Source organism: Mytilus galloprovincialis, chromosome 10 (genome assembly GCF_965363235.1).
Source record: "Mytilus galloprovincialis chromosome 10, xbMytGall1.hap1.1, whole genome shotgun sequence".
NCBI lineage: Eukaryota > Metazoa > Mollusca > Bivalvia > Mytilida > Mytilidae > Mytilus > Mytilus galloprovincialis.
Genome location: NC_134847.1, coordinates 55,674,463 through 55,700,626, shown reverse-complemented (window position 1 = coordinate 55,700,626; position 26,164 = coordinate 55,674,463). Strand labels below are relative to the sequence as shown.

Sequence of the window (26,164 nt, the reverse complement as noted above, 5' to 3'; positions counted from 1 at the left end):
GAAGTTTATTATGACATCCATTTTCACTGAACTAGTACACACTATTTTGAGTCCATCTAAAGCCTGACTGAGGGTGCTGGATTTTCTTCGCCGTGATGAAGATGCATTGGTGTCCTTTGGCTGTTTTCTTCTCCTTAATTGTCTCTTTGACACATTCCTTATCTCTATTCTCAATTTTACATATTCAACACTAAAGCAGATTTTTTTATTCTACTTGTCTTTTGACTGTCCAAAGTAGGCATTTGGAAAACTCCTGGGTGATCTTTGTGTCCATAGCATAAACATAATAAACTGTAATGCCACTTATTTTCACCATCATAACAATTGAGCATTCAGTTATTAAATAATATCAGTTAGATTAACAATGTTTTTTTGCCATGTTAGAGCCTTTTAAAACTTATTAAAGGCTATGGATTTTGCTCATTGTTGAAGGTTGAAAGGTGACCTACTAATTGAATGCACAATATTTGAACTCTAAAGGATATAAATCTCAGTGGCAATCATACCATATCTCATTATTCTGATAATTATAAGCATTCAATGTAATGATTATTTTTCAGAATCAAATTAAGGTACACATGATAGTTTTTCTTACCTTTGGTTTTATCATTAAAATGCAATTTTTAAAATAATAAAAGTGTTTCTAGTTTCAAATCCTTGATGATATATATAGTACAAATGAGGGTTTTATGTCAGAAATACACAATGAAAACAAAATACAACAAATAGCTACAGCAAATTTATTTTCATGGTATTGTCAGAGGTGGATTTAGGGGGCAGGGGGCCCAGCCCCCCTCCTTTTATGGAAACAAAATTGGTGGATTATATAGGGAATCACTGAAGCATGACTGGAGTGAGCTGGACCCCCTCTTAGGCAGTCAGTGGGCCCTAACTTATGAAAATTTCTGGATCTGCCACTGATTGTGTGATAAAGTGCTTTTTAACGTACTGGAAATAAATAAGAAATATCTTTTTTAATTCAGTCAAACACCATACTAATTTTTTATTTAAAACATTAAAAAAGAACTTGCACTTTATTCAGCAATTGTCTTTGGTCATTTGTTTTTTTCAACATTTTACTCCATTAATAACAAAAAAGTCGTTTTAGAAAATCATACAACCTAAATAACAAATGCAATTTATTATGAAATGAGAGGCATTGACGACCAAAGATGATAATTCTGTCGATGCTGTAAAGTATTATCATACTACAATGTAATATGGACATCAATCACAACTGTTGCACAAGTACTGTAAGCACAGTTGGTCAAATGGTGTCTACTCTTGTTTCTTTATTTCTTCACTAGTATCTGAAAAGCAAAGTAAATTCTGTGGTTATAATCAGACTATACAACACTTTTGGTAATGGATATCATGAAGTGGTTAATTGTTATTACGTGTAGAATTGTTACAGAAATATTTATATTTTAAGAGTTTTAACCACAATCTTGTACAAAAATGTTCAGGGAATATTATTACAAGTTCAGATGTTTGACAAAATGCTTAGAACTATACAACTATACTGGTAATCGTTACTAGTTTTCAGGAAACAGAAATATGAAAATTATACTAAGTTATTTTCATATATAGATGTGAAACTATACATTGAAAATCATTGTGTACAAATAATCTTTATTCTATACCAAGTATGGCTAATTTACAAGGTTTGACAGAGGTACAGAATGACAGACAGTTATGAACTATAAATCATATACAAGCAGTGTATGCTGACTCTTAACACCTGATATAACCTGGGTTTTAAGAGGGTTTGTATTGTGTTTGTAGTCCATACAATAACTCGTAAACAGAGAAACATTCCTTTTGTTTTTTAACACACTTGTGTCATGCATTTGTTTCAATTTGTCTGGTTTTGTGCATTGTTTTTTCGACTCTCTCTTTCAAACTCTCCATTTAAAATATATACTGGTTTTAAAAAATATTATATTTGTTGGAGTATGTCTATATTAAAGTGTTAACTTACTTATCTTAATATATAAAAAAAATCAGGATATCAAGCACAACAAAAGGAGGCTGTATTTTACAAAAATCTGGGTTTAATCCATTATTAATTTATACTTTACTAAACTAACATAACAATAATGTACATGTAGGTTAAACAACAAGTGCCCATCCATGGAAGGATAAATAAAACAGATGAAAAATACAGATTTTTCAACTATAGTTAATATTGTTAAATTTAAACTTAAGCAATAAAAAGGAGTATGCATTATAAAGCCTTAGGCTCTTACTTTTAATCACACATTGTACACAGGAAAACACATTCATAATAGGGTTACAACTGATAGAAGCCAATTGAGAATTTCACTAAAATTTTCATTGCAATTAACCCAACCACACATTGTAACTTTGGATCTCTAAGTGTCTTCCCTGGTCCCAATATGCATGCATGTATGTTTAAATAGCCTTAAAACAATATGTCATGTATATGTTACCTGTTAGGTAAATTTGACCTGTCACCATCATCAGACTGTTGTTCTTTTCATCCAAGATGAAATGTATTGGATGGCAAAGCCTTTTGCTGAAATATAATTTGACCAAGTTTAATAAAATGCAATTTGACCGTTGGTTTTCCTGTTTGAATGGTTTTACACTAGTAATTTTTTTATAGCTTGTTGTTCGGTCTGAGCCAAGGCTCCGTGTTGAAGGCTGTACATTGACCTATAATGGTTTACTTTTATAAATTGTTATTTGGATGGAGAGTTGTCTCATTGGCACTCACACCACATCTTCCTATATCTAATTTTTATGAGGCCAATGTCTACAAAACTATACATTTGTTTAGAAATTTTACTGAATAAAGTAATTTTGCTAAACTATGAAACAAGTTCAAGTAGATATGCAAGGTTCAAAAACATTTAGTCTGACTTCATGTATCTGTATTGGAATAAAACCAAAGAAATTATTTTTCTTATTGGTAATTCATGTCCTACCAGTATTTATAAGGTACCAACAAAAAAAATCTTAAAAAAACATGGTACAATATATATTTCATGTGCTAAAAAAAAGTCAAAAAGTGATAAAACATATAGTGTATGACATTTAGTTAAGTTCACATATGTCTAAGGAACATGTCAGTAACTGCTAGTAGTCCTTTGTAAATTTATGTATAGTTGTCATTTTGCTTATTTTGTTTTATTTCCTATCATTTTGCCTATTCTGACATACAATGTAGGACTATGACTTCTTTAAAACTGAGATTTACTGTACCTATTGTTTTTGTTTTTCTACAATGGCTAGCTATAGAGGTATTAGGATAGGTTGAAATCTTGCAAAACATGTTTGACCCCACCACATTTTAGCGCCTGTCCCAATTCAGGAGTCTCTAGCCTTTGTTATTTTTTAAGATTTTTAATTTTAGTTCATTTTAATTTTGGAGTCTAGTATAACATTCATTATCACCTTGACCACATGTTTCCGGGGACTAGTACACATTTTTGTTTAGGTGGTAGCTCAAGCATGCCTCTGTGTGTGGGATTTTCTCAGTGTGTTGTAGATCCATTGGTGGTCTTTGGCTGTTTTCTACTCTTTGGTCAGGTTGTGGTCTCTTTGACACATTCCCCATTTCCATTCTCAATTTTTTGTTAATAATAAAATTACCAAATGACAGTCAGTTATATGTGAGGCCTCTTCATTTCTCTATATACATTTGTACTAGGTTTGTATTCTCCAGCCATTCAATACAGATAACTGACCTGGAAAAGATTTAATATGTCAGTATTTTACTATTTCAGATGTAACTCAATGCAGATGCTTTATACATATATTATAGATAGTTATATAAATATATTGTATTCTGTTGGACATATTTTTTTTATTTCATTCTGAATACTAATTAATCAGCCTTTTATGGCAATCAACAATTGTTACAACGGTAAACCTGTATTTGTTTAATTGTTAGTGTTATAAAGTTACCATGAATACCACCGTCTTCACTCTGTTGTTTACAATTTTTCGTCAATGTTTTTGTATATACATCATACATGTATAAAGTCTTCCTAAGGCATGTTTTTTTCAAATGGATTTTAGGACCACTATGCATTCTAATTGGCATAATCCATATTTGGGGGGGGGGGGCAAATCTTTTTATGTAACGTAACTGTTATCAGTATTTTTGCATTTTTTGTTAACTGTTTTTGCCAAAATATCAAGATGTTGTTAACATGTTAACAGACCCCCTTTTGCCCCTCCTCATATATAGCATGAGGATAACTTGTCTTATTCTAAGAAGAATTTCATATTCTCTTGCACCGTCCCTTGAAGATCTTTGCTGACTGGACACAGTATCTATAATCTTAAAAATATGTGTTTAAAATATATATTTTAAATATTTAAGAAGTTTGACTTTTCTGCATTAAGTACAAGAAGGGACTTCCTTTTAAGTATCAATTCTTGGTGCTTACTGCCGATAAGTCATATTAAACATGTTAAATATCCTTTTTTTTATATATTGAGATTTCTCCACATAAACTTCTCATGCCTCTTGTTTGAATTTTTATAGTGAAAATACACTAACCTGGTGCTCTAGGGTCAATGTCAACACAGTATTAATTAAATTATTATATATTGCTATTTTGTTTAGTGTATTACCCATGTTTCCTGTAGTATTTATATATTTTTATTACACATGTTACATATTTATTGTTTGTGTACTGCATATGTTATTGTTTATAATAATATTGTTTGTATGCTATATACCCTCCTGGGCCATAATTTGGTGAATTAAAGTATTCTATTCCTTTCTATTCTATATACCAAATGGCAAATCATGTGAAATGCTCATTTCAGCTGATACTACTGTGTTATAGGGGGTCTCATTGGGGGGTTCTGATCACGGATCCCACTTACTGATTTGTCACATTCCCATATCCCGCTTACACTATGTACTTCATTTCTGGTTTTCACGTCACAATAATTTGACTTTCACGTGTCACGCTTACAAAAAAATCAGCAATCCTGTGTCACGCTTAGACCCCAATGAGACACACTTATACAGTTATAACTTATAGTAGTCTCAGATTTCAGTGATCGATGCATAAGGTAAAATATTTAAAACTACATAATATCTAAACATTTTATTTCATGATACTAGTTGTTACAAGGATTTTGCAAACTAATACATGATTACAACCTACTGTACACCTCTATGCGAGTTCCCCCCCCCTTTTTCTGAGTAAAAAAAACCTACCTTTTACCTACCCTATTAAAAGAGACATTCGTACACATGAACCTTAATAGGTTAATTGTCTAGTTTCTTCAAGTTTCCATGCTGTTTAAAAGTTTCATTTTACACTGAAACTCTCAACTCTGGTCTACCACTGCCGCATGTTATCATCCATATTCTTGAAGTGTTTACCTTCCGGGAAGATGTGGTCAAGGTCATTACCAAATTTTAAAACGCCATCGTTGTTGTTGTGTGTATCTTTCCTCCACTGTTTGGAGAACTGTAGTGTTGAGTACTCAGCACTACATATATATATGCACTGTCCCACAATTACTCAAAACTAAAAAGAAGAAGAAGTCTATATACACTAAGAGCGGGATGGTTTCTACTGTGTTTCAATCACTCAATAATTTTAAAGTTATGATAAATGTCAATGGTATGCAGGCAAGTAATTCAAGCACATTACTTGTAGTGAATGTCCAAAGCAGTACTACGTGCAATATGGAGTGCATAACATAATCCTCTACTAATACATTCCAGTCTATTGTAAAATTGAGGTAGCACTAGGTGACTAGACGAACAATCCAGTATGATCTGTGTAAGCTGATTTGGTTCTGATGTTATTTGTTGGTATAATCCCGGTGACATTTCCTCGATAGCTTTGCTTAGGGCATCTATAAAGGGTTGTCTAATCGAAGTAAGATGCTGGCATTGAACTAAAAAGTGAACTTGTAACTTGTATTGCATAACTTCCTCCAATAAAGGAGCACCTCAATCAATGAGTATTCCACCACCAAAAAGTACATATATCTTAATCTTTAAAATATAAAAGTCACACAGGTAGATAACTATCATCATTAAAAGGAATGTTTAAAATGTTTTGTATATACACATGTATCGGCATAAAAATATGAGCTAGTTCAACGTCATTAAATTTAAAATTTAAAATACTTCCTCGATATTTACAGTTTATTTACATGTATATATATATATATGATCAGCATAAATCGTTCTTCTGCATGTTTGCTGATTTTATTTAGGATAGTTAACCTTTATCTGTATACAGTGTAGTGTGGCCACGTACCCACGCTTACTGCTTCATAGGACTTTATTGGGCTGAGTTGTAGTGTTATAGTTTCATTAAAGTATGGCGAGATCAACGCTTATTCTCTGATAACGATATATATTTAGCATCTTCAGTAAAGTGTGGCGAGATCCACGCTTTAGAAGGCATTATAGGCTATGGTTGAGTTAACTAGTGTGGCGAAAACCACGCTCATTTTGTATTAATGTCGAGATTCCTTTATCGATGTGTCTGTATACAGTGTAGTGTGGCCACGTACCCACGCTTACTGCTTCATAGGACTTTATCGGGCTGAGTTGTAGTATTATAGTTTCATTAAAGTGTGGCGAGATCCACGCTTATTCTCTGATAACGATATATATTTAGCATCTTCAGTAAAGTGTGGCGAGATCCACGCTTTAGAAGGCATTATAGGCTATGGTTGAGTTAAAAAGTGTGGCGAAGACCACGCTCATTTTGTATTAATGTCGAGATTCCTTTATCGATGTGTCCGTAGAGTGTGGCGTAACCCACGCTCACGGTGTCTTTTAAGCTAACTTGATGTTGGATCGATATCATTGAGAATTCTCGACCTGCTTGTGTGTAGTAGAAAGCATAGTCTCCTTGATTGAAATTCTATGTCCATTAGGATTGAATTGTCACAACTGGGTTCCAGTAATCCAATTGTGCTTGAATCAATTATCACTTGGATAAGGTCTACTTCGCTACCGTTGTGTTTGAATTGAATACTGAGCTTTTCATGTAGCAGTTGGATATTGCTTAAGATTGATTTTCTCTGGTTCGACAGTGCAGGACAGAGTAGTAAGAAATGTTCCAAGGTTTCATCTGATGTTTGACACAAAGGACACGTTGCCAATCCAAAATCTAGGATATGAACGAAATCCAAAGACACAAAAACCCAGACGCTATATTCATAATGCGTCTGGGTGATCGAGACTAAATGTTTTAAGACATTTAAATGGATAAAACCAGAGGATTCCGAAAATCTGATAAAAAAAAACATGTCAAGCGGACATCTCATGCAGGGTTTGACAATATTAATGCCTCTGACACCGATTATGCAGCACCCCAACTAAATCTTTCAAAAACATATTTTCCAAGGACCTTCTTTGCAAGAATTGTCAGGCAAATGGAACACAATCCAAATTCGATATGTGATTCATTATTATGCACTATTGTTTCAAAAAATAAAACAGAAATCTATAAGTCTTTTTATAAGTACTATACATTACATTTACAAAATGTCCTTCATGATACTAGCTTTCATAAACAAGTTTCTATCCAAGTTTGATATACATCAAGGATAGTGTTTAAGAAAGTAAAAACAAAATTTTAAATTTTTACCACAGATTGAATGTAATATTAACTGCCAGCAGACAAAAGTACGTCCATTTATAGGTAAAATACGGATAAACAAGATTTTTTTTAAAAGTTACTCCTGAATACTATCTTGTGATAAATAATAGGATTCTGTCCAAGTTTGGTAGAAATCTAGGATAGTTTTAGAAAGTTCTTTAAACATCAAAAACTTTAACCACATAGTGAATAAGATAAGATAAGATAAGATAAGATAATTTTATTTACCAATCATGGTGCCCAAAATTTGAGCTATACAATCAAATGAATTACAAAATAAAGCACAGAAAATGATTAGAATGATTAAAGTACATTTAAACAAAAAAAAAAACCACATGAATACACATTTACACTAATTAACCTGATATAAACCAAGTAATTGACAACATAGTTGTTATGGGTGCCACTGTGACCTGGAGAAATTACATAAATCTTTATAGTTCTAGGTGTATGGGAGACAACTCCTGATCAATTTTATTTCCTATATATATATATCTATATATATTTTTCTTCAATTTTTTTTTTTTTTATTTCAAACAACAATATTTTCTATAATTTTCTTTCGTTCTTCAAAAAGGGAGTGCAATAAATTAGATAAGTTTGAAGTAACAAACAAATCTTCAGATGAAAGAATCCAAACAAATTTCATTTCATCAGATAATCTTGAAAAATTTTTGAATTTTGAATTTAAATTAGATAGATGTTGAGATCGAGTATCTTTTAGAACAGGACATTTTAAAAGAAAATGTAGTTCGTCTTCAACTGCGTTCTTACATAGCTTACACTTTCTGTCTTCAGCTTTAATTCCAATATACCTCCCTCTTTCGATTTCAAGATCATGACAGCTAGTTCTAAATCTTGTGATTATTTGCCTATCTTTTTTTGAATTCATTTTTAAATATGGTTCAAACATAAAAATATTTTTAAATTTTCTGTAAGTTCTTAATTTATTGCCAGATTGTAAATTAGTACACTTCCCAGAATTGTTTTCTAAACTAGCTAACCAGCTTTCTTTAAATTTAATAGTTAAAGATGTTTTTACTTTTTTTAGAATATGGTTTTGTTTAAAGTTTGACTGGTTAACAAATAGATATTCTAAGTCTAGAAATTTAAATATATGTTTAATGCTTCCTATCCAAGATTCCTGGTTTTGTTTGTCCATAGAATGAGATAGATTTATGGCTTCCCTTAGAATAATATTTGAAGGTTCAATATCTTTCATAAGATGGATCCAATATTTTACCATATTCATTATTACATAATACAGTGTAGGGAGTGAACCTAGTTCTCCTCTACATGCCATATTTGATGTTTTTATATTTACTCCAAGTGAAAATTTACAAAGCTTAGTATGAATTTTCTCTAGTACAAGATAATCAGTTTCTTTTGATATAAAGTTATCCAAATGTATTTGTTTCTTATGTGGTATATAACCCCAAATTTCAGATCCATACAACAAGATTGGTCGGATTGTATGGTTATAGATGTGTAATAAAGTACTAGGTTTTGGGCTTTCCACTGAAAAGGTCTTCCTTAATTTGAAATATGCTTTCATTCCTTTGTTATAAAGTTCTTTCTTTGCTATTTGGAAACTCCCAGATGATGAAAAATTTATACCTAAGTATGTGTAGTTCTGTACACATTCTAAAGTCTGGTTTCCTAATGATATTTTAATATTTTTAAGTCTTCCTGATTTGTTAAATACAAGAACCTTGGTCTTTTTTGTGTTAACTGTCATTTTATAATCAACTGTAAATTTATTTAATTTGTTAACACAATTTTGAAGTCCTTGCTCTGATGATGATAAAAGAACTACATCATCAGCATACATTAAAATATTTAAGGGATGTGTATTTAATGGGATTGGGTCACATGTTTGGTCAAAATAGGTTGGCAAATCATTTAAATATATATTAAAGAGACAGGGACTGAGATTATCCCCTTGTCTTACTCCTATATTTGATTTAAAAAGGTTTGTCCTGTGTTGGTCTATTTTTACACAAGTTTCTATGTTTTCATACATACATTTTATAATGTCATAAAATTTTGTTCCAACACCTATACATTTAAGTTTATAAAAAAGGTGGAGATGTGAAACTGAATCAAATGCACGCTTAAAATCTACAAAGCATGCAAACAGAGGCTTTGAATTATTTTTCACAAATTTTTGAATGATGGTATTTAACACATACATATGGTCTGTTGTGTGTGGACACCGCCGCTGACGACAATAACGGAATGTAGGATCGCTTTATGTCTCACATTTGCGACAAAAGGTGCAGACTCAACAAAAAGAAAGAAGGGCTATCACTAATGATATTGACAAATGTATTCCCTTTTTTGTTATCTGGATGATCAACAAATCAAAATATCTAAGAGACAAAAAACACTTGGTCAAATATTTTTAGAAACTTTCAAATAAATATGATTTTCCATAAATAAGAGAAAGATGAAGTTTAATTAATGACACAGTTCTCATAAACACCAGTACAATAACTAAAGCAGGTCCTATAAATGCCCATATCAGTCTATTATCTACGTACAGCCAGCAACTGAAAGACACTACACAAAATGTATGAGGTTGCAATTTAATTTATTTCAAGATACTTTAATCAAGGTTGTCTTAGTAAACTTAGTATCTCATTAAACAAGCATTAAAAACATTTTGCTCTATATTTATATTATTTTATAAAAAAAAAATGGAAGCACTTTTGATAAATAAATACAAACTGATAATTATTAAGCACACTTTCATTTAACTATGAATATATAGCTTTATATATATATATATGTATAGTACTTCATCATTCTGCTCTGTTTATTTTTATATTCAAATTGGGTACTCTGGGATGAGACTGGAAATCGATCATATACGTTTATCATATACATGTCATGACAAATCTAGCAGATGAGAATAATGTTAATTAACTTGCAGAATAAGCACAATATCTGGACGAAGATAAGTATAAGATTTATCATTGAAAATGCATCATGAAAGCTTCTTGATAGACCAAGTCTTTAATTATTTTTACATTTACTTAAAGTATTAACTACCTCACAACAGATTATGCACATTGAAGTCACTGAATACAACAAATAATAAAGGAAATTAGAGAGTTAGAAGTTTGAGCCTGCTATCGAAGTCGGAAGGATGAACAAAGAATATAATGTTATTGTTTTGTTCAAAGATAAACGAATTGCAACTGCCGATCTTTTCCGAGTTGGACCGTACTATTAATAACGTTGTCCCTCCTCCTCTGTTTTCTTTTGCAATGTTACGACTAAGTATCATTATCACTTTCTTCCAGATGAGTTTCCTAAAGCCTGACAAAAAAGAAACAGACAAAATAACTAAACAAGAAGCGTTATAAACTTGAAGAAGATTTTCTTAAGACCTCGACTTGTCCATTGACTACGATTGGTCATCGGTGAATAGAAGGACGAATGTAATCAAGTTTGTCAGATTTATCTCGATCACAGTGTTATAATCACATTATCATTCCATCCGCGAGTCTTATAATGCATCAACCCTATTTTGAGAAGAGAGTGTGTGTAAGTTCTCTTTTTGACTCGATTTTCTAGATGTTTTTTTTTTAAACTGTTGATCGTACCACAGGATTTCCTTTCAGAAGGTTTCCGGGAGGATGGTCTCATCAGGGATTATGGACCCCGTCTTGTTTAAATCCCGAAAAGAATACGACTGTCTAGCTGTTTCACTTTGGGGCGATTTCTTTTCATCAATAACTTACATTATTTGGCATAACCTTAGGGTTTTTTGTAGCCTAAATATTTGATACCTTATGTTTTGGAAAATGACGCGTTAGCGGCATTGTTCCAATACAATTGACCAGAACAACAGGAAGTCGATTATTGCCTCCGCCTACCGCACTCGGTTTCATATTTACTATTTTACAAACTAACTGGTATCTGCTTGTATTCCGCTACACTCAAACAAAGTGTTGTAGTCGGAAGGGAACCAGTTTACATACTTTATTGTATTTACAACAAAAATGTTGACCTGTCCATAGGAAGGCTTGTATAGTCTGCGCTTTTATTCTCCAAAATTGGACCTTCCAGTGGGGATGCGGACTATATAGTACAATTAGCAAGAAATAAGAGAACAAGTTCAATATTCGCGGCGAGGTGGTTTGTTTACGTTCCGCCATCTTTGTTATTGATATTATAGGGCGCTCTCATGATTTTTCAAACTTATAATTTTAACTCATCCATATTAATAAGTTATTTCTATTTAATATCAAATTAAAAGTGATAAATATAAAAACTAAACCTTTCATTACAAATTTCTCCTTTCGGTGGCACGGTAGTATTTGCATTCCAGAATTTAGGTTGCTCTTTTGTGTGTAAATGTATCTAAACAGTGTGATTGGACAACAAATACAGTATCAACTGAACATACTTTCCCAAACTGAGGGATGAATCAGGTGTAGAAAAATATGAAATAATTTTACATACAGATGAAAATGAATTTTTGAGAATTTTTTTAAATTTTGTATTCACTGCACCATAAAAGACCTAAAATTACTAGTGGCCTTAGGTTTCTAAAAATAGCAAAAAAAAAGTAAACGGTCATGATACATATTCAAATTCATTTCTGAATAGTAAAATGAAAGTACTTCAGTTAAGTGTGAATGTAGATTTTTTTGCAGTGTTAGAAAGTGGTGAAAATTCTAAAAAGGCTATCATTATCCCTATGGGCTAGGAAATACTACCGTGCCACCTTAAGGGGAATATATATTTTTACACTAAATCAATGAAGGAACTTTTTTTACCTATGCAATTTGTAAGTTTATCAATAAAAAGTTGATTAAGGGCAACTATGATAAAACAAGCCTTAAATTCCACCCCCCGAGAGTAAAAATTGCTGATTCAGCAAATTTTGCCTGATCTGTAGGTAATAATGTAAAAATGTTCATAGAAAGTAGAACTTCATTATTTTTATGTAACTTGCAATACATTTTTAATTATAAATGCTCGCTTTAACTTTTCGCAGTGTCTGACACATGTGCAACCACTGAAATTTGAGACGCGATATTCTACGGTTGCATGTTCATCCTATTATTTTCACAGAAATAAATAAATTGCATAATTTCTTATTTTTTTCAACATAAGTACAGCTATACTAGCTTTCTTAAGGTTTAATTAGTAGTTCTGATGTTACATGACACCAGTAGGAGCTTTTGGGGAACCAGTAAGTGGTTAAGGGGTCCTTACTTATTCATTTAGCTCTCATATTGGTATGAAATAGAGATAGAAATAGGGATTTCTGTACATTGAATAGACATTATTTTTGACAAAGAATGTATTTATGATGCTATATCAGCAAGATTAAATGGTTTATTCATTTTCCATGCAAATACCATTAGTTGTTAAGATTTTCTGACAGTGAAAAGCACAATAAATGCAAATTGATTATGTAAGGGGACATAATATAACTTAATGCATACATGAGAAATAGACAAACAGTCAACTTAGAGATGTATTCTAGTACATGTATTGTCAAACAGGTTACGGAATAATAGTTAACTGCAATCTAAAGACTCTTGTTGTATTGCCCTCGTAATCTGAAAATGTTTAAAGTAATGTAAGGCATGCTGTAAAATGTGGAATGGACTTTAATATCAGTTTTCATGATTTGGTGATTAAACTGTTTCTTTTACTCAGATTAACCATAAACAGAGTTGGCAATCCAATAATTCCTCCTAAATCACCATGTTTGACTTCTGTGTTGATTTGAAACATCATATATTTGGGTTTTGTTCACTTCTGAAGTAAAAATGGTAAGATGAAAAAAGTGAAAATCTGCCAGATGGGGTAGGGATGTAATGTTTCATTTTTTTTTATAAGAAATGAGTGCAGACTAGTATTCTTTATTGTAATATGTTCCAAAGTAAGAAGTCTATGCATCATAGGTGTCATGACTGGTTTCAAGTTTGCCGTTATGTCTTGGTTAAGGTGGCACGGTAGTATTTGCATTCCAGAATTTAGGTTGCTCTTTTGTGTACCCTACTTAGGTAAATGTATCTAAACAGTGTGATTGGACAAAAAATACAGTATCAACTGAACATACTTTCCCAAACTGAGGGATGAATCAGGTGTAGAAAAATATGAAATAATTTTACATACAGATGAAAATGAATTTTTGAGAATTTTTTTAAATTTTGTATTCACTGCACCATAAAAGACCTAAAATTACTAGTGGCCTTAGGTTTCTAAAAATAGCAAAAAAAGTAAACGGTCATCATCACTCATGATACATATTCAAATTCATTTCTGAATAGTAAAATGAAAGTACTTCAGTTAAGTGTGAATGTAGATTTTTTTGCAGTGTTAGAAAGTGGTGAAAATTCTAAAAAGGCTATCATTATCCCTATGGGCTAGGAAATACTACCGTGCCACCTTTTCGGTTCAATGCATTTAGAATTTGTAAACTACAAAACGTAATCGGTTATTGTTCATTCCGTTTTGGTGTTTCATACCGACTTAAATGGTTTGTATAAACTTAAGACGCTTCAAACATTAATGTGATAGGAATATTAAAGACTGTTTTACAAAAGGATAGAACTGTTTTATTTTCAAAGTCGTATTATAGTGATATCTGTCATGTACGGATTTCGACTCTCACCGGTTAATTTCTTTTTTTACACGTGCTTTTTAAACTTCCTTTTTAAACATCGCAAAGTTCAAAATTGTTTTTAGGTGAATTAAACTATTTTAACAATCATGAAGCGTTCTAGAATCATTTTAAAGCAGTTTCTACTTCTGTTTGATGATCGAAAACAGTGTTTCTCAATAAAATACCGCAAACGATCGCAGAGGATTTGAAATGTACAACTCAAATCGGCACCTGGTTAAATCGGCATCTAGTCAAATCGGCACCTATTTGAACTCAATTCGGCATCCAATAACATTTGTTATAATATTTTCTATTCAATTAACAAATAACTTTTACCAAGTACATAGTTAATATGTTGTTGTGTATAAAGGTAAACAACGAAGCCCTTACCCAAGCTGTTGTTTTAACAATGAGACAATTAGAAAAATAAAATGGAAAACTACGAGTACCTTTCAATAAATCAAACTTTCATGCCAAATAATAGCAAATTTAAGGTGTTCTTTTTCAGGAAAGTTTAAACAGCATTAAGCGAACACTCCTGTAAATGCTCAACTGGTTAAAAAATGGATAACAAAATATCCAATACCGTTAATTCCTAAATATACCTCATATACTATAATTAAAAATACATGTTCCAGACCATATGAGTATTTGGACCGTACGCGTATGGTCCGGACTGTATACGTATAATCGTACGGTCCCACCATACGCGTACGGTCGGACCGTATGAGTAGACGCGTATGGTCCAGTACGAGCTAACCATTTATCACAAGTTTTATTTTTAGTTTTATAAATTGTGTTCATTACAATTACTTTTAGATGGATAAATTGAACAATTGAAATTAAATATTTGTTTAATTGTATATCTGAATCCTATTTTGGTACCCTCGCCCAAGGTGACACTTACTACCACAATTAATGATATATTTTTTACATTTACATGTTTGCAGTTCATTCATGTTCCTTTGCATTTGCATTATTTTGTAAAGTTTCTAATATTCTAAAATTGTCGTCCCACATCATGTTAATTTCCGATATCGTAAATTTCTATGATCATAATTCAATTAATGTATTACTGATCGGCATCCTAAATACAAGATATTAACAGATTTAATAAGCGTGAATTTTTGTATTAGTTAAAAAATAATGTTTTTATTCCAATTACATTTGTAACTTATAAACTTGAGCAACTTCTTAACGATATTAATCAGACCGTACGCGTACGGTTCGACCGTATGAGTATTTTGAAAAAGTACGCATACGGTCCAGACCGTACATGTACAGTCTAAAATACTCATACGGTCCGGAACATACACATTTAGTTGAGAAAAATAAATATATACAAAATGTACATGAACCCCCAAAAATGTGAAAGTTAATATTTTTGGACAATCCCTTCCTTAGGTATTTAACTCTTTTTGCTTAAATACTGAAAACAAATCTGGCAACCCCTTTCTTATTTTTACTCTTTATATATATATATATATATATATTTAACATGGGTGACGAATTGAATATATCAGGTGTCGATTTAACCAGGTGCCGATTTGACTATACCGGGTGCCGATTTGAACAGGTGCCAATTTAACCAGGTGCCGGTTTGACTAAAATTCTTTGAAATTACCCGAGTTTCATAAGACCTTTGATAACAATAACAAAAAGATTATTTAAAATTACCTAAAATTTTCTGGGAGAAGGGGGTTTCAGACTATGTACCAGTGAGAAATATTCAAGCCTTTCTACGGTATTTATTTGTACAATTCAGGTAGTCTTGACCTATTCATTTGTCTTAAAAAAAACCAGCCAGTTGTCATCTTCACTTCACACACACATATATACGATTATCAATTATATGCTTACGAGACATGTTGCATTGTTAAACTAATTACGGTATGTGAAAATCAAGACTTGCATAAAAAATATCCCAATATTAGAGACAGTGGCGTCATTTTTCCTCAAAGCTTTCAGCTCTTTGATGATATTGATGATTGTGAACTCTGTCAGAAAGATTTCGTTGATTTATTAGAGGTTTTAGAACGTCTTAGTGTTCTTGTGGGTTTATTATTAGGAAGAAACAGTTTAGTATTTCCTATCATGATTTTCTTGATAGAGGGTTGCTGCTCACAAGGAAGCTATTAAATCAAGAGTTCCAAATGGTAAAGTTGGAATCATCCCTTCGTACATTTTATGGACGCTATCACGACTTGGTTGACCGTTATGGAATAACCGTTTCACAAATGATGTTCCTATTGTAACTACAAGCCCCTTCCCTTTCATGAATGTGACTCACCGAATAAGACTATTTATCGGGGTTTTTAATAACATGAGCAACACGACGGGTGCCACATGTGAAGCAGGATCTGCTTACCCTTCCGGAGCACCTGAATCACCCCCAGTTTTTGGAGGGTTCATGTTGCTTAGTTTTTTAATTTTCTTAATGTGTCATGTGTACTATTATTTGTCTGTTTGTTTTTTTCATTTTTAGCCATGACGTTGTCAGTTTATTTTCGATTTATGAGTTTAACTGTCCTTCTGGTATCTTTCACCCCTCTTTTACTATATATATATATACATGTAGCTAGGCAATATTGCAAATGTTTCAGCACCAATTGGCCAGTTCATACGTGTTTGTATAGCCGCGAGATTGACAGAAAAATTAACTCTTCTGGCATACGATGGTTTGTTTAAAACTTGAAAACCGCTGAAAATAGAAGCTACCTACCTGTTTAAGTGTTGGTCAACCAATGTTTCTCGCTGTTTAATGTTAATAATATGTTTTTGTAAAGAGAAACAAGTAAGTGTCCCCATGATCCGAAAAAAATGTGATCCACCAAACTTGAACCATATTTAAAGGGTGCAAGTCTGCTGTCGAAGACTCCAAATTCTAGACACGTATATGAAAGATGACTTGCAGTTGTAAAAGTCAGACAATAAGTGTTAAAAAAAACTAGATGTGTCAAAGCGACACGAATGGCCCCGTCTCAAAAAGGTGAAAAATATGCAATTTCAATAACGCATGTGGACATAAACATGATGGTACTCGGGTGAGCGTCCTTCACAACAATACAAAATGTGGAAATTTTTGGAAGGAGTTAAACCGCCGGACAAAAAAATTAAGATAACTGAAAATCAAAAGGAAGATCGAAATAAAGTATACGAAAGTGACAAAAGGAAACGCAAATACCAAAAATCATGGAAAAAAGATCGTGAATGGTTGCATTATATAGTAGATCGGAATTTAATGAACTGTACAGTATGCATGTGAAAAATTTGAATTGACAGACCTAGATGGGAAATGTATTTTCGTAACTGGATCGTCAAATTTGCGATGACGTGGAAGACAATGTGGATATTTTTTCTGTCCTTGAACCTGATTTTGATAAAGAAAATCATTGAGATTACCAAAGCCTTTATCAAAATCAGAATAAAGACTATTCCTTTGTTACTGTCTAACTTATGTAAACGAAAGCATCAAAATAAAATTAAACACCTTTCATTTATATTAGATTTGTCAAATTAATGTCATTTTTGCAGGACCAGTAGATTTGGAGCCGGACCAGTATAGAGTTTTCAGTCCACTGGTCCGGCTGGCTAGTACACAAAAAAGCTTAAATTCGACCCCTGGTCTCACATATCAAAAATCAGCAAAAAATCTAGAGGTATATAGAAAAATGTCTGTATAACTGTCATTTTCAACAGTTTTCAAAGTTGAAAACCCTTAATTTTGGCAAAGTTAGCGGAGCGGAACGAAACTTAAACTTGATCTGTAACTCATCATGGTTAGCTCACATACCAAAAAATCAGATCAATATCTGAAAGCATTGATAAAAAAAGGTCCGTATAACTGTGATTTTCAAAATATGTTCAAAGTCTAAAGCCCGAAATTACAGCACAAATTAGCCGAGCGGAACAAAACTTAAACTTGATCTATAACTCATCATAAGTAACTTATATACCAAAAATCAGCCACATTTCTGAAGGCATTTAGAAAAACAATCCGTATAACTGTGATTTTCAACAATTTATCAAAGACCATAGCCCTTATTTTCGACAAAAAATAGCCAAGCGGAAGAAAACTTAAACTTGATCTGTAACTCATCTTGGTTAAATCACATGCCAAAAATCATCTAAAAATTTGAAAGCGTTTAGAAAAAAAGTCTGTATAACTGTGATTTTCAACAATTTATCAAAGTCCAAAGCCCGTATTTTCGGCAAAAATAATCGGAGCGGAACGAAACTTAAACTTGATCTGTAACTCTTCATGGTTAACTCACATACAAAAAATCAGCCCAATATCTGTAGGCGTTTAGGAAAAACTCCGTTTAATGGTTTGTTTCGGAATGACGGAATTACGGAATTACGGAATCACGGAATGACGGAATGACGGACAATGGTATAGCTATATGGCACTGACAACTTCGTTGCGGGGCCATAAACATTACTTCCGACTTAAGGTAGCACAATACAAAGATTTGTTTACTTCCAATCACTAACCTTTGAAATGCTGTAACTTTCTTATGAATGCATAGAAAATAATAAAAAAAAAAGGTATTTATAGATAGATAAAAGATTTATCTTTTAAATGAATGCAATATTTTTATTTTGCAATCATTATGTAATCAATTATTATGTAATTAGTGGCAAAATCTGGGTAAGTTCACTTGAATGAATTTAGCTCTATCATCTCTTTAACTATACAGAAAATTTTAACGAAATCTTAATCAACACATTTTGGGCTTCAAAAGGGTGTCTCAGATTGTCTCTATGGTATTCCATTCTCTCGTAAATCTCTAATTAGTGTAAACATCCTAACCGCATAAAAGAAGATAATGATTAATTAGGTGTAAAATTTGTTCTATACATTCTATCTGAAATCTGAGACACCCTTTTGTAGATAATGGCCATAGGAACAACATATAATAAAATCAACCCTCTAGGGATACCTATGCAGAAGCTAATTTCAAGAAAGTTACAGCATTTTAAAACTTGGGAGTTGGAGTTATAAAATCTTTGTATTGTGCTACCTTAAATGGGATTTTTATTATCTATTAACTCAAATCTTAATCAAACAGAAATGATTACTAATCAATGATTATTCACACATCAGAATAATTTATTATAGTGTCAAATACCAATATATACAAAGGCAACATAACAACGTGTTTTATAGTTCTTTCATTTGTCTTTGTTCTATTATTAATATTACTTTTACTGTTGAATGGTTTCATGTGATATCCGTTTCACGTGGCTCGGTACTTATACATCTCGTCAATGTGTTTGTATTGGCTTTCATTTTTTTGTGGTTTGTTTTGTATTTGAGACTTTTTGTATTTCTTTTGTTCTTATAACGTGACTCTGTACTTTAAAAGATCCAGTCAATATGATATTGTTCTATTATATGTCATTATGATATATTTCTATTATGAATTACAATATACGTTGAACCACAAACGTCAAAATCATTCAATCGCGTAGTGGAATTAACTATTTTTGGATTCTTATAAATTCTATATATAACTTTTGCACTAGTTTAAATCTCGGTCTATTTCTTAAATTTATTCTTCCATACTTTTGATTTTTAAACCCTGTATGCTAACATTCCCAGGAAAATTTTAAAATTGTTTGTACGCACATTGAACGACAAATTTATGTGACGTATAAAATTTTCTGACGTCAGACACTCAAATCAATAAATGTGTTCGTAGATAGTAGATGTTTTTGTGTTCTGTTTTTGTGCGAGTCTTATAATGCATCAACCCTATTTTGAGAAGAGAGTGTGTGTAAGTTCTCTTCTTGACTCGATTTTCTAGATGTTTTTTTTTTAAACTGTTGATCGTACCACAGGATTTCCTTTCAGAAGGTTTCCGGGAGGATGGTCTCATCAGGGATTATGGACCCCGTCTTGTTTAAATCCCGAAAAGAATACGACTGTCTAGCTGTTTCACTTTGGGGCGATTTCTTTTCATCAATAACTTACATTATTTGGCATAACCTTAGGGTTTTTTGTAGCCTAAATATTTGATACCTTATTTTTTGGAAAATGACGCGTTAGCGGCATTGTTCCAATACAATTGACCAGAACAACAGGAAGTCGATTATTGCCTCCGCCTACCGCACTCGGTTTCACATTTACTATTTTACAAACTAACTGGTATCTGCTTGTATTCCGCTACACTCAAACAAAGTGTTGTAGTCGGAAGGGAACCAGTTTACATACTTTATTGTATTTACAACTAAAATGTTGACCTGTCCATAGGAAGGCTTGTATAGTCTGCGCTTTTATTCTCCAAAATTGGACCTTCCAGTGGGGATGCGGACTATATAGTACAATTAGCAAGAAATAAGAGAACAAGTTCAATATTCGCGGCGAGGTGGTTTGTTTACGTTCCGCCATCTTTGTTATTGATATTATAGGGCGCTCTCATGATTTTTCAAACTTATAATTTTAACTCATCCATATTAATAAGTTATTTCTATTTAATATCAAATTAAAAGTGATAAATATAAAAACTAAACCTTTCATTACAAATTTCTCCTTTCGGTGGCACGGTAGTATTTGCATTCCAGAATTTAGGTTGCTCTTTTGTGTGTAAATGTATCTAAACAGTGTGATTGGACAACAAATACAGTATCAACTGAACATACTTTCCCAAACTGAGGGATGAATCAGGTGTAGAAAAATATGAAATAATTTTACATACAGATGAAAATGAATTTTTGAGAATTTTTTTAAATTTTGTATTCACTGCACCATAAAAGACCTAAAATTACTAGTGGCCTTAGGTTTCTAAAAATAGCAAAAAAAAGTAAACGGTCATGATACATATTCAAATTCATTTCTGAATAGTAAAATGAAAGTACTTCAGTTAAGTGTGAATGTAGATTTTTTTGCAGTGTTAGAAAGTGGTGAAAATTCTAAAAAGGCTATCATTATCCCTATGGGCTAGGAAATACTACCGTGCCACCTTAAGGGGAATATATATTTTTACACTAAATCAATGAAGGAACTTTTTTTACCTATGCAATTTGTAAGTTTATCAATAAAAAGTTGATTAAGGGCAACTATGATAAAACAAGCCTTAAATTCCACCCCCGAGAGTAAAAATTGCTGATTCAGCAAATTTTGCCTGATCTGTAGGTAATAATGTAAAAATGTTCATAGAAAGTAGAACTTCATTATTTTTATGTAACTTGCAATACATTTTTAATTATAAATGCTCGCTTTAACTTTTCGCAGTGTCTGACACATGTGCAACCACTGAAATTTGAGACGCGATATTTTACGGTTGCATGTTCATCCTATTATTTTCACAGAAATAAATAAATTGCATAATTTCTTATTTTTTTCAACATAAGTACAGCTATACTAGCTTTCTTAAGGTTTAATTAGTAGTTCTGATGTTACATGACACCAGTAGGAGCTTTTGGGGAACCAGTAAGTGGTTAAGGGGTCCTTACTTATTCATTTAGCTCTCATATTGGTATGAAATAGAGATAGAAATAGGGATTTCTGTACATTGAATAGACATTATTTTTGACAAAGAATGTATTTATGATGCTATATCAGCAAGATTAAATGGTTTATTCATTTTCCATGCAAATACCATTAGTTGTTAAGATTTTCTGACAGTGAAAAGCACAATAAATGCAAATTGATTATGTAAGGGGACATAATATAACTTAATGCATACATGAGAAATAGACAAACAGTCAACTTAGAGATGTATTCTAGTACATGTATTGTCAAACAGGTTACGGAATAATAGTTAACTGCAATCTAAAGACTCTTGTTGTATTGCCCTCGTAATCTGAAAATGTTTAAAGTAATGTAAGGCATGCTGTAAAATGTGGAATGGACTTTAATATCAGTTTTCATGATTTGGTGATTAAACTGTTTCTTTTACTCAGATTAACCATAAACAGAGTTGGCAATCCAATAATTCCTCCTAAATCACCATGTTTGACTTCTGTGTTGATTTGAAACATCATATATTTGGGTTTTGTTCACTTCTGAAGTAAAAATGGTAAGATGAAAAAAGTGAAAATCTGCCAGATGGGGTAGGGATGTAATGTTTCATTTTTTTTTATAAGAAATGAGTGCAGACTAGTATTCTTTATTGTAATATGTTCCAAAGTAAGAAGTCTATGCATCATAGGTGTCATGACTGGTTTCAAGTTTGCCGTTATGTCTTGGTTAAGGTGGCACGGTAGTATTTGCATTCCAGAATTTAGGTTGCTCTTTTGTGTACCCTACTTAGGTAAATGTATCTAAACAGTGTGATTGGACAAAAAATACAGTATCAACTGAACATACTTTCCCAAACTGAGGGATGAATCAGGTGTAGAAAAATATGAAATAATTTTACATACAGATGAAAATGAATTTTTGAGAATTTTTTTAAATTTTGTATTCACTGCACCATAAAAGACCTAAAATTACTAGTGGCCTTAGGTTTCTAAAAATAGCAAAAAAAGTAAACGGTCATCATCACTCATGATACATATTCAAATTCATTTCTGAATAGTAAAATGAAAGTACTTCAGTTAAGTGTGAATGTAGATTTTTTTGCAGTGTTAGAAAGTGGTGAAAATTCTAAAAAGGCTATCATTATCCCTATGGGCTAGGAAATACTACCGTGCCACCTTTTCGGTTCAATGCATTTAGAATTTGTAAACTACAAAACGTAATCGGTTATTGTTCATTCCGTTTTGGTGTTTCATACCGACTTAAATGGTTTGTATAAACTTAAGACGCTTCAAACATTAATGTGATAGGAATATTAAAGACTGTTTTACAAAAGGATAGAACTGTTTTATTTTCAAAGTCGTATTATAGTGATATCTGTCATGTACGGATTTCGACTCTCACCGGTTAATTTCTTTTTTTACACGTGCTTTTTAAACTTCCTTTTTAAACATCGCAAAGTTCAAAATTGTTTTTAGGTGAATTAAACTATTTTAACAATCATGAAGCGTTCTAGAATCATTTTAAAGCAGTTTCTACTTCTGTTTGATGATCGAAAACAGTGTTTCTCAATAAAATACCGCAAACGATCGCAGAGGATTTGAAATGTACAACTCAAATCGGCACCTGGTTAAATCGGCATCTAGTCAAATCGGCACCTATTTGAACTCAATTCGGCATCCAATAACATTTGTTATAATATTTTCTATTCAATTAACAAATAACTTTTACCAAGTACATAGTTAATATGTTGTTGTGTATAAAGGTAAACAACGAAGCCCTTACCCAAGCTGTTGTTTTAACAATGAGACAATTAGAAAAATAAAATGGAAAACTACGAGTACCTTTCAATAAATCAAACTTTCATGCCAAATAATAGCAAATTTAAGGTGTTCTTTTTCAGGAAAGTTTAAACAGCATTAAGCGAACACTCCTGTAAATGCTCAACTGGTTAAAAAATGGATAACAAAATATCCAATACCGTTAATTCCTAAATATACCTCATATACTATAATTAAAAATACATGTTCCAGACCATATGAGTATTTGGACCGTACGCGTATGGTCCGGACTGTATACGTATAATCGTACGGTCCCACCATACGCGTACGGTCGGACCGTATGAGTAGACGCGTATGGTCCAGTACGAGCTAACCATTTATCACAAGTTTTATTTTTAGTTTTATAAATTGTGTTCATTACAATTACTTTTAGATGGATAAATTGAACAATTGAAATTAAATATTTGTTTAATTGTATATCTGAATCCTATTTTGGTACCCTCGCCCAAGGTGACACTTACTACCACAATTAATGATATATTTTTTACATTTACATGTTTGCAGTTCATTCATGTTCCTTTGCATTTGCATTATTTTGTAAAGTTTCTAATATTCTAAAATTGTCGTCCCACATCATGTTAATTTCCGATATCGTAAATTTCTATGATCATAATTCAATTAATGTATTACTGATCGGCATCCTAAATACAAGATATTAACAGATTTAATAAGCGTGAATTTTTGTATTAGTTAAAAAATAATGTTTTTATTCCAATTACATTTGTAACTTATAAACTTGAGCAACTTCTTAACGATATTAATCAGACCGTACGCGTACGGTTCGACCGTATGAGTATTTTGAAAAAGTACGCATACGGTCCAGACCGTACATGTACAGTCTAAAATACTCATACGGTCCGGAACATACACATTTAGTTGAGAAAAATAAATATATACAAAATGTACATGAACCCCCAAAAATGTGAAAGTTAATATTTTTGGACAATCCCTTCCTTAGGTATTTAACTCTTTTTGCTTAAATACTGAAAACAAATCTGGCAACCCCTTTCTTATTTTTACTCTTTATATATATATATATATATATATTTAACATGGGTGACGAATTGAATATATCAGGTGTCGATTTAACCAGGTGCCGATTTGACTATACCGGGTGCCGATTTGAACAGGTGCCAATTTAACCAGGTGCCGGTTTGACTAAAATTCTTTGAAATTACCCGAGTTTCATAAGACCTTTGATAACAATAACAAAAAGATTATTTAAAATTACCTAAAATTTTCTGGGAGAAGGGGGTTTCAGACTATGTACCAGTGAGAAATATTCAAGCCTTTCTACGGTATTTATTTGTACAATTCAGGTAGTCTTGACCTATTCATTTGTCTTAAAAAAAACCAGCCAGTTGTCATCTTCACTTCACACACACATATATACGATTATCAATTATATGCTTACGAGACATGTTGCATTGTTAAACTAATTACGGTATGTGAAAATCAAGACTTGCATAAAAAATATCCCAATATTAGAGACAGTGGCGTCATTTTTCCTCAAAGCTTTCAGCTCTTTGATGATATTGATGATTGTGAACTCTGTCAGAAAGATTTCGTTGATTTATTAGAGGTTTTAGAACGTCTTAGTGTTCTTGTGGGTTTATTATTAGGAAGAAACAGTTTAGTATTTCCTATCATGATTTTCTTGATAGAGGGTTGCTGCTCACAAGGAAGCTATTAAATCAAGAGTTCCAAATGGTAAAGTTGGAATCATCCCTTCGTACATTTTATGGACGCTATCACGACTTGGTTGACCGTTATGGAATAACCGTTTCACAAATGATGTTCCTATTGTAACTACAAGCCCCTTCCCTTTCATGAATGTGACTCACCGAATAAGACTATTTATCGGGGTTTTTAATAACATGAGCAACACGACGGGTGCCACATGTGAAGCAGGATCTGCTTACCCTTCCGGAGCACCTGAATCACCCCCAGTTTTTGGAGGGTTCATGTTGCTTAGTTTTTTAATTTTCTTAATGTGTCATGTGTACTATTATTTGTCTGTTTGTTTTTTTCATTTTTAGCCATGACGTTGTCAGTTTATTTTCGATTTATGAGTTTAACTGTCCTTCTGGTATCTTTCACCCCTCTTTTACTATATATATATATACATGTAGCTAGGCAATATTGCAAATGTTTCAGCACCAATTGGCCAGTTCATACGTGTTTGTATAGCCGCGAGATTGACAGAAAAATTAACTCTTCTGGCATACGATGGTTTGTTTAAAACTTGAAAACCGCTGAAAATAGAAGCTACCTACCTGTTTAAGTGTTGGTCAACCAATGTTTCTCGCTGTTTAATGTTAATAATATGTTTTTGTAAAGAGAAACAAGTAAGTGTCCCCATGATCCGAAAAAAATGTGATCCACCAAACTTGAACCATATTTAAAGGGTGCAAGTCTGCTGTCGAAGACTCCAAATTCTAGACACGTATATGAAAGATGACTTGCAGTTGTAAAAGTCAGACAATAAGTGTTAAAAAAAACTAGATGTGTCAAAGCGACACGAATGGCCCCGTCTCAAAAAGGTGAAAAATATGCAATTTCAATAACGCATGTGGACATAAACATGATGGTACTCGGGTGA

General features: G+C 32.3%; 1 long non-coding RNA gene across 2 annotated transcripts; it reads right to left on the bottom strand.

Annotated features, from left to right (window-relative positions):
- Window positions 1–724: 724 nt before the first annotated feature.
- On the bottom strand, window positions 725–5,368 carry LOC143047883 (uncharacterized). 2 transcript variants are annotated; one of them, XR_012969685.1, is made up of 4 exons: window positions 5,207–5,368; window positions 3,619–3,713; window positions 2,454–2,539; window positions 725–1,310 (listed from the first exon to the last, which is right to left on the bottom strand). It is a non-coding gene; the product is annotated as an uncharacterized LOC143047883 (long non-coding RNA). The 2 variants fall into 2 exon arrangements; XR_012969684.1 differs by having other exon boundaries at window positions 5,218–5,368.
- Between the last annotated feature and the right edge of the window lie 20,796 nt (window positions 5,369–26,164).